Source organism: Caloenas nicobarica, chromosome 3 (assembly GCF_036013445.1).
Source record: "Caloenas nicobarica isolate bCalNic1 chromosome 3, bCalNic1.hap1, whole genome shotgun sequence".
In the NCBI taxonomy this organism is placed as follows: Eukaryota; Metazoa; Chordata; class Aves; order Columbiformes; family Columbidae; genus Caloenas; species Caloenas nicobarica.
The window spans coordinates 110,690,005-110,700,474 of NC_088247.1; positions in this window are offsets into that span (position 1 = coordinate 110,690,005).

Here is a 10,470-nt window from a genome sequence, read left to right on the forward strand (position 1 = left end):
GCTCTTTTTTATATCATCCTCCGCCTTTTCTGTTCTCCGTCTGCAAAACCAAACTGGTACTTGCTGCTGGTGCTGGGACCCTATGTAGGTCAACCCGTGTGTGTCATGAATCTGAGCTGCAGGGGCCCTGCAGCTGCTTCTTGATGCAGGAGGGCAATCGGTCTGATCATCTCTCGTGACACTTGCCCCTGCCTCTCTTCTGCTTCTTTGGCAGATACAAGTGCCAAACCTACCTGGCTGAAAGCTGTACAAAAATCACCATCTCGTCAGGCCAGGAGCCCGAAACAACTTACGGACCTTCTCGTTCAGTGCCTCCTTCACGACCATGCTGAGCCATGAGCACAGAGCTTGTTCTACTGCTGGGAAATGCTTCTGCACAGCATTGTCTCAAGCAAAAGTCTCACAGCCCACAGGACCACAATTTAACATGTTACTCAGAAATGTTCCTTGCCTGCAGATGGAGGAAGGAACTGGTTTGTGCCAGCGGTGGGATTGCTCTGAAAGGCAAAACATTGTCCACAGTGAGACCCCTTACCCTCTCCAGAGCTGCAGTTCTGTACAGCAGCTACTTCACCAGTGCTGTCACCAGTGAAAAAAATGTTGAATGATGCACAGCTGTCTTCCTTGTCACATTCCCCCTTGACGTGGCTTAGGCACTTTTGAAACTCCTGTGAGCCCTCCACCCATGGCTTTGTAGGGCCCTCAGCACTGAAAATCAGTCTCAGAGCATGACCCTCAGTCCCTTTCCTACCAGTTTTCAGTAGCAGAAATGGAAATCACATCCAAGTCTTCATCCCCGTCAGAAACCTCGGTCACAAGGCGGTCCTACCATTTCATATGCTGCTTTTATTTTTGAACCTTTAGACCCGTGACACATCCTCTACAAAGGTTAAATTCAAAATCAGCTGCACAAGCACAGAAAGGAAAGTCTGTCTCTCAGCATTCATTATAGTCCCCAGCCCCCTCCAGAACAAAATGGAAGTGTCTCTGCTTCAAGGCAGCCTACACAACAGCAAGCTGCAGGAGCTGTAAGCTGTTATTTTAGTTCCCAAGGAAAGTAATTACTATAGCAACCAACATATCTGAATAGCTTTTTGGCTGCTGCTGACACACAAACAACTTGCACACAAAGGCACATGTGAAATGTACTGTGTAAAGTGTTCTCGGGTAGCTGTGTTTTTTGAAGAGTTTTTTAAAACGTGTGTAACTGGCTCCTGATAAATGACTGACAGAACTGCAAACAATTGTACTGTGCCATGATCCTAAAATAACCTAATCGATGGCTCAGTATATTTGCCCCTGAAAAGATGAAGCAAAAAAAAGCACAGGCTCCATTTTAAGCCTGTGTGCAGGGAAGTACCCGGCAGAGCTGAAGATACATTAAATAAACAGACAATGAAATGGTGAGGGGAATGTCTCCCCTTCTGTTCTGTGTACTGATGCAAACTCTCTGCAGGCTTCAGTACCAGCTCATCCCCGCAGGCTTACACAAAGTTTGCTGGAAAAAGGGGATTTAATTACAACCATGTAATGCTGGAGGGTGTAACAAGTGATGTCTGCGTTCTTTTCTGTGTCTGTGCAGCAACCAGCCCTGACAGACCCCATCTGCAGCTGCAGCGCTGGGTATGTTACCATTGCTATCAGTGAATAAGGAAGCTTCTTGGGCAACAGCAAACTGTAGTCATTGGCCGTTGCTTAAGTATTACAACATTTGGAGTGTCCCTGTCACTTTCAAATCAGAATGCCGCTGGTGTAAATAGGAGCTTGATCGTTTCTGGGCTCTGGGTGCAAAGCTGCACCACTTCATGGTGCTGAGACAAACAGCTTAGGCTCCCCAAAACAAGAGACCTCCTGGACCAGGAGTACTGTACAAAGATTCCCCACAGGGCAGATAAAGACATGTCACCTCTCTCAGGATGGTGAGTGGCATTAATGTCACATTCCTGCTCTGTTACACAAGGCAGCTCTGTGGCAAATGAGGCTTACAGATCTGGATATCTCAGAACAGAGCTGGATCCCATAAGCGAGCATACCACATCCCTTCACAAACCTGAATTGACTTTTAAGATTTTTTTTCATCGGTTAAGTCCTAAACTCTTGCTTTGCGTCCAGAGTAAGCTGCAAATCACAGCTAGGTTTAAAATAAGGACAAAATTAAGAAAGGAAGTGTAGTGACGTAATTTATTACAAAAGTGCTTTAGGACCAACCGAAAGAGGATCTTGTGACAGTAGGTACTGCATGACAGAGAGTTTTGGTTGCCTCTAGGCTTTTAAGCAAAGTCACTTTGTTTTGGATTAAAGAAAAACATCTGAAAAAAAGCATAAAAATAAAGCATCCATAAAGAAATAGAACAAGCATGTGTAAAATCCAATGCCTGCCTCCTACTTTGCAAAACAGTAGCTGCCCTGTAGGCACCTAGAATTTCTAAGCTGCTGATCCCAGAGAAATATTCTCCTCTGTAATTCTTCTCATGACAAGTTTATTTTATGACAGTAGTTGACAGTGCATTAAATGGCTCCCTCTCAAATAAAAAAAAAAATCCCGAACTGTTCTTTTTTACAGTGTGCCTTTTTCCTAGCTTTTTGGTGGGGGAAAGATGGGACCATTCACTCACAGGCTCGCTTCCCAGTTTGCCTTTGCTACTAAACAGAAATTCCTTGTCTGGTTTAGAGGAGCTAGGGCCAGGCTTCTGGGTAGCACATAACCTGCCTTCATGCCATGCCTCTGCTATACCTGCAGGGTCACTGGCTGTGACAGAGTGGATAAATCCTTGTTCCTCACAAATGTTTTGGGGTATGGGTTGCAAAAGGCTGATGCAGTACCTTTTCAGTGAAAGTGAGGAGAATATGGAGGGGAATATGCTACTTGTGCAGAGCTACAAGGCAGAGAAGTGAAACCAAAGTCCTGGAGATGTGCAGCAAGTGTTTCTGAACACTCACTGGCTGTGGAAGTGCCCTGATGCCAATGTCAGGCATGTTCAGGCCCAGTACTGCAATTTTCTTCTGGGAAGAAGAGAAAAATGCAAGGAGCTTGCATTTGACCCTCATTGTAATAAAAACTCAGTGCCACAGTGAGTAAGGCCTGAAACAAACTCTCTCTTAGGAAAATGAATGACCAAAAAGAAACTCCAGTGTAGCGACATGCCGAACACGACTTGCTTGTATTCTGCCTCTTCCCCTTGTCTGCCTCCCCCATTCGCCAGAGGCAGGCAGGTAGGACACACGCAAAGGCAAACTACAAGAAATCCTCTAGGTAATTGTAATAAATTTCGACTCCAATTAACTTAAACAATTAAGGTTTTATTGCCAAATAGAAGCAGGCTGCAATAAGCAAAGACAGCGCTGGGCGGCCCTCCTTAAGAGTGGCGCGGGACACGTGGCGGGTTCTTTCAGTTTTTATATCCTTGGGTCGTCCCTCCTGCGCATGTGTCTTCTGCTGCTAGGTGGTCGTGGTTGTGACTTTGCAATAACCTTGACATGCCTCTCCAGCCGAACAACCCACCACCCTTGGTTTTAAAAACCCACTTTTCATACTGCTCATTAAGTACAAACAAATAACAAAACATTTCAACACAGGGACTTGAATGAACAAATTCCTTGTATTTTATCACAACTCCCCCCTTTTTCTTTTTCTACTTAATTTGTTCATTAAAGCGTTGTAATTCTTGGCTACTCAGAACAAGTAACTCAGTATCATCTCGACCTGTCAATTGTTCACATTTGGCTTTAATCAATAATAAATGTGCCGCCTCTAACCTACTCTCAACAACAGCTATTACTTGATTAAAAATACACGGCCTAAACATTAAAACTAATGTTAAAAGAAACAATGGTCCTGCTATGGTAGAAAGAAGAGTTGTGAGCCAAGGTGATTGTTTGAACCAGGCTTCATACCAACTTTGATGAGATTCATATTCTTTCTTTCTTTCCCAGATTCCCAGTATCTTATTTCCCACATTTGTCCTAATAACCGGGCGGGATCTGTAGGATTAGATACGTTAATATATATATTGACAATTTCCAAGTGATATAATCCCGCCGCTCCAATCCTTTTTAGGAGGAACACATTTATAGGGTCCCCTTTCTACAGATAGAAACTTATCTTTTCCTCCCCCTGGGGACCACCCCGACGCCATCATCTCGCATTTCTAACAAGCACAGCAGTACGAGCTAGGATGGCCACAGTATTCCCCTCCCGGGCTAGAACCAGGGCAAAAGAAAAAAATCTATGTAGTCTAAACATGGGTCCATGGGCACTAGTCGGCACAGTGCTGCCCCAAAGCTGGGGTTCCCCACCACAGCTTCCCGGGCCACAACCTGCTGATCCTCAAACTTCATTAAGCTCCATCTATATGGTCTATGTGCAGTTTCTCCATAACCTAGCAACAATAGTAACGTTAAAGAAGTGTACCAGATTGGGTTGCATTGTTTTCGGCTTTCCCTTATTCCCTTTTTTTTTTTATTTCTGTCAATTTTTGGGCTTGCTGCTTAACATTGTGGTAGCTCGACCAGCACTTTGGTGTAATCCCACTCAGGTTTTTGTCTCTACTGCTTTTTATTCTTCTGTCTCGCCCATCGACTCGGTTGCTTCGAGCCACAGGGTAAACCATCTTCTCGACAGCAAGAATAGTCTTCAAGAGACCCTGAGTGTTTTTACTTTTTACACCTCTGCTTATATGCTTCCCAGTTATGGTTTTTGATTATCGGAGAGTGATACGGTACTCTCCTTATAGTGGTTCTGCAGCATGCGTACTTCAAGTTTTAGTATTTGGTCTGTGATCTTTTGTTCCTTATCATAACATCAATTACATTTTCCTCTAGGGGAAATACCTCCTGCACAATGCAACCGTCAATCTTCATGGCACAGTATACATTTGAAACATATAAAAGAATAACAATTACAATTTGTATTTATGCATTTGAACCTAAAGTCCTTGCAAAAGGGGGATATGCACAGATAACAGGCTGATTATTGTTATTTTATACTTGCACGATACAATTTGATAAGTCCATCTACTGCCTTCGTAATTTAATTTTTAAGGGATCTTCTGTAGGTTCTGCGGTCCATGCACTAGTCTTGACCGGGCCTTTAACTCGGCTGGCGTGTGTCCATCCCTTTTCGGCGGTCCTGATAGCCGTTTCTGTAGTAAGTAAGACAACATAGGGTCCCTCCCATCGAGGGGTTAGTGACGTTTCCTTCCATGTTTTTATAAGCACTTTATCTCCTGGCTCTAGATTATGTATTTTCATATCTAAGCGCGGGCGTTGTGTCACTAATCCTTTCTCCTAGAGATATTTTCTCCGTTTTAATAACTGTACTAAATAATTTTGCATCTTAAGATCCCTTATTTTTGGGTGATCGTGAGGCATTTCTAAATCAAATGGCATTCCATACAACATTTCAAAAGGTGAAATTTCAAGATCTGTCCTTGGCTGAGTTCTTATGTTTAATAATGCTAGGGGTAGGCATTTTAACCACGACATTTTCGTCTCTATCATTAATTTAGTTAATTGTTTTTTATCTCTAGTTTAGGTCTTGATACTTTAAGCCCCTGTAGACTAAGAAAATTTAATAACTTGGTACTTTCTTGTCTAACTATTTCTTCATCTTGTCCTGCCAATAAAAGATCATCTACATATTGTATTAATGTCACTTCTGAGCTATGTTCGTATTCTTGTAGGATTTGTTCTAAAGCTTGTCCAAACAAGTTAGGTGATTCCGTAAACCCCTGGGGTAGGACAGTCCATCGTAATTGTTGTTTTCTATGTGTATCTGGATCTTCCCACTCAAAGGCAAAATAGTCCCGGCTTGCTTTATCAAGCGGGCAAGCCCCAAAAGCATCTTTTAAATCTATGACACTATACCACTGATTATTTGGACCTAATCGACTTAGAAGAGTATGTGGGTTTGCCACCACAGGGAATCGGCTAACTGTCCTCTTATTTATCTCTCTTAGATCATGTACTAACCTCCATTTCCTATCTTTTTCCCTTACAGGTAAAATGGGGGTATTAAAGGGAGACATACATGATTCGAGTAAACCTTTTTCTAATAATCTTTCTATTTCTGGTTTTAGTCCCCTTCGACCTTCCTCAGATATTGGATATTGCTTTACACGAATAGGTACATCTGGACTAGAGATTTTTACCTTAAAGGGTGCTGTGTCTAATTTCCCAACGGAATCTTCTGTATACCACACTTCAGGATTGATTTTATCCTCATCCTCTACTCTGAGAGGGCATAGTTTTATTCGAATTTCCCCTCCTATTACTTCTAAATTGATGCCTAATTCAATTATTAAATCTCTCCCCAAAAGATTATATTCGGCCTCAGGAACTAAAAGCAAATCTCCCATTCCCATCTTAGTGTCTGTTTCAATGATTACGTCTTTTATAACAGGGACCCGAAATGGCTCCCCTTTTGCCCCAGTTACTTGCATAGTATTGGAAGATATTTTGCATTTTGCAGGTAGAGTTTGTATAGTGGAACGTTCTGCTCCAGAATCCACGAGAAATTCAATTTCTTGTTGCTGGGGTCCCACTTTTAATTTTATCAAGGGCTCTGTTCCTTTTTGGGTCCCCAGCAAGAAGAGCCCCTGACACCCCTGTTCTGCTTTGAACATTCTCTCATCCACTTTCTTTTTTCTGCAATTTCGCTTTATATGTCCCTTCTTCCCACAATAGAAACATTCTACTGGTTCACCTCATTTTACTATAACCCCATCACTAGGATCTCCTGGTTTTGGATTAAACTCTTTCCTCGGGGGTGCTCCCCATCTTGCAGGTTTCCACCCCTGCTGCGCTGTACCCTCTCTAAGTGCCGCAACCATCATTCGTGCGGTTCTTCGCTCTCTCTCATCCTCCCTTCTAACGTACGCTTTCTGAGCTTCTCTCAGTAGCTCATCTAAACCCCGATTTTGCCAATCTTCCAATTTTTCTCGCTTCTTTCTAATATCTGTCCAAGACTTAGCTACAAATTGTGTTTTTAATAACGCTTCCCCCACGGGGGTACTAGGATCTACTCCTGAATACAATTGTAAGCTTTTCCTGAGCCTCTCTAACCACTCCGTGGGTGTTTCTTCTTTCCTTTGGTATTCGCTAAACACTTTACCAATATTTTGACCTCTTGGAACGGACTCTCTAATACCTTGGACCACTATAGTTCGCAAATCCTCCATATGACCCCTATGTATTGGATCTTGATTGTTCCAATCAGGTCTTTGCAGCGGCCATTTGATATCGGCTGCAGGACCTTGCTGGTGCTGTGCGTCCCAAATTTGCATACCGGCCCTTCGAATCATCCCCCTCTCTTCTACAGTAAATAGTATTCCTATTATTGACTGCAGTTCATCCCACGTATAGATATTGGGCCCCAAGAACTGGTCAACTCGCTCTGCTGCCCCTAATGGGTCCTCTAACAAGCTTCCCATTTCTTTTTCAAAGTCCCTGACATCTCCGGAATTAAGGGGAACTGCCACGTATCCCATTCCAGCCTGTGGTCCTCCCATCGCGATTTCTCGCAGCGGGTAAAGCTGACTTTGTGATTGTTTTACTTCACTACGGGTGATTGGTCCTGTGGGTTGATTATCTCCTGAACTTTCTGGGATCGGTGCTGAAGGGGGTATATCGGGAACTGGTACGGGAGGTGGTGGTGGTGGCACATAAGGTGGAGGTGTTATTGGAATCTCCACTTGCCGCCTTTCTTTCGTTTTCTCTTTTTGGCGGTCACACACTTCACTCCCCTTTTCTTTTAACGGATATAAGTTAGTCCTAGTTTCTGATCTTATCCATAGTAGTGCATATTCGCTTTCTTCCTGACTGAATGGTTCTTTTGAATAAACATAAATGTTCAGGGCCTGACAAACCCAGTCTTCAAATGACCCAAAAACTGGCCAATAAAGATGATCTCTGCGAATTTCCTTACCACCCCAAACTTCCATACAATAATATATCACTTTTGTTTTGTTCTTACCCTGCCTAGAAGGGTAATCTTCCCAATGCTTAATCATTAATCCTCATGGCCTATCTGGGGGAATCGAGGGCAGCTTTCCCTGTGGCTCCCCCGCCATGGAAACAGAAGGCCTGCTCTTCTTCTGTCCCATCTTCTGAGATACCCTCACACACACACACAAACGCTCCCCTCGTTCGTGCCTCGCTCCCTCGCGGGCTACGAGAACTGCACTACTGGAGGGTCCGCGCTCGCTTCGTCCGCAATTGGACGTCTCAGCCTCTGTATCTCAGGAATCCCAGCCCCAGCCGAGCGGATAACCGGCCTATACTCACGCTTCCTGCGTCTTCACTCGGGTCTTCGTGCACAAAGTTTACAGGACGTCCTTCATTAATGAGACTACCGCTCATTAATGAAATTACCGGTCTTTACTTTGCTTATTGCAAATTTGAAGTGTTCGTCAGTAAAGGATTCGGTGGAAGGCTCCTGCAAGGGCCGCTTAGAAGGAGAAAGCGGGGCGCCCCCCTCATAGGAGTTGCCACTGAAAATTCCTTTATCCGAGTCACGGCACCAAATTGTAATAAATTTTGACTCCAATTAACTTAAACAATTAAGGTGTTATTACCAAATAGAAGCAGGCTGCAATAAGCAAAGACAGCGCTGGGCGGCCCTCCTTAAGAGTGGCGCGGGACACGTGGCGGGTTCTTTCAGTTTTTATATCCTTGGGTCGTCCCTCCTGCGCATGTGTCTTCTGCTGCTAGGTGGTCGTGGTTGTGACTTTGCGATAACCTTGACAGGCCTCTCCAGCCGAACAACCCACCACCCTTGGTTTTAAAAACCCGCTTTTCATACTGCTCATTAAGTACAAACAAATAACAAAACATTTCAACAAAGGGACTTTAATGAACAAATTCCTTGTATTTTATCACAGTAATGAGGCAGGACTCTTGAAATACCTTGTTCAGATCCTGAAGCTGACGTTGCTTCACTGCTCTTACTGTATTGTGCAAAGAGCCCATCTTGTACAAGCTAGTTTCTTTTCTGGTTTGTCAGCTTGAGAACTGGGTGGATGGTTCATTAACAGATTTGTCTGTGGTATTGCTTTTGCACCTGCACAGTCTTAGATGTCAGTGGGGCTTGAGTGATCTTGCATCTGTGAAGCTATATGAGAAAATGAAAGAGTATGTATAACTATTGTATCAGACAAAGAGCTGGTTCTGGATATTCTCTGGTGTGAATCAGAGAAGTAAATCAAAATGGCAATTCCTGTCATGGGTAAAAAACAAACAAACAAACAAACAAAAACAAGCACAACAAACAACAAACAAACAAACCCACAAAACACAAAAACCAACCAACCAAAAAACCCCCCAAAACCAACAAAAAACCCCCACCAACCAACAAAAAAAGCCCTTAATGAAAACTTGGTTTTGTGAAGCAGAAATGCTTCCTATGTCTGGAGAAGCAAGTTAAGAGAGAGATGTTGAGGGAGCCAAGGTGCTAAGGACTGAGCTTCTGGGAATGCTTCGCATGTGAAAACACTTCATGAATGGGTTATAAATGTGGCTCCCCTCTCTCCCACCTGCCAGGAGCCTTCCTTGCTCCAAACGAAGTTTGTGCTGCATGCTGTTTTCAGACAGAGAGCACTAGTTGCGAAGGTACAAAAGGAAACAGCAGAACAGTGTTTGTGTTACGCTGCAAACACGAGGCCATAGTTAATGAAGTGCAGATTTCAAAACCACCTCCGCTCAGCCCCGGATGGGAGGTCTTGTTTCTGTGTCAGCTCGGAATCCGTAGTTTGTCTTGTCTAAAGCTGATTTGCTGTGTTGGAAATTAATATTTAGCAACCACTGGCTGACTGAGGATTTTTGGTGGTAGTTCCTGGGATTATTGGTTTTTTGAACAAATTCTGAAAATGGGCCCTTATAAAAATATAACAATATCAAATTGTAGTGAAGTTCTTTCACCTCACATTTGAGCCTTGCCAAGAGACATCAAAAATGTACATACACATTACTTAAACATTGCTAGGGTTTTCCCACAGCCTGAAATTGCCTGCAAAGACCTGACACAGATAAAAGTCAGCGATATTTCAAAAGATGATTTTTTAATGGAGTCCAGGTCAGAGCCATGTGAACATGACTTTGAGAAAAACACCTGGCCAGCAAATGCCCTGAGCCAAATTTACAGTTTTGTCAGCAGAAGCTAGACCTGCCTTGTGCTTCTTCTGGAGGGGCTAAAAGGGGGGGCATAAAAGGACAAAACTGCATTTTGTCATCACATACTTTGCAAGGGCCATGAAAGCTGTGGTGGTGTCATGGCAGTGGGGGAGAAGAGCTGTTGGTGGTGGTGCTCTGTTACAGAATCACAGAGTGGTTGGGTTTGGAAGAGGGTTTGCTAAAGCAGGTTCACCCAGAGCAGATCACACAGGAATGCGTCAAGGCAGATTTTGAATGTCTCCAGAGAAGGAGACTCCACAACCTCTCTGGGCAGCCTGTTCCAGGGCTCGTTCACCCTCAAAG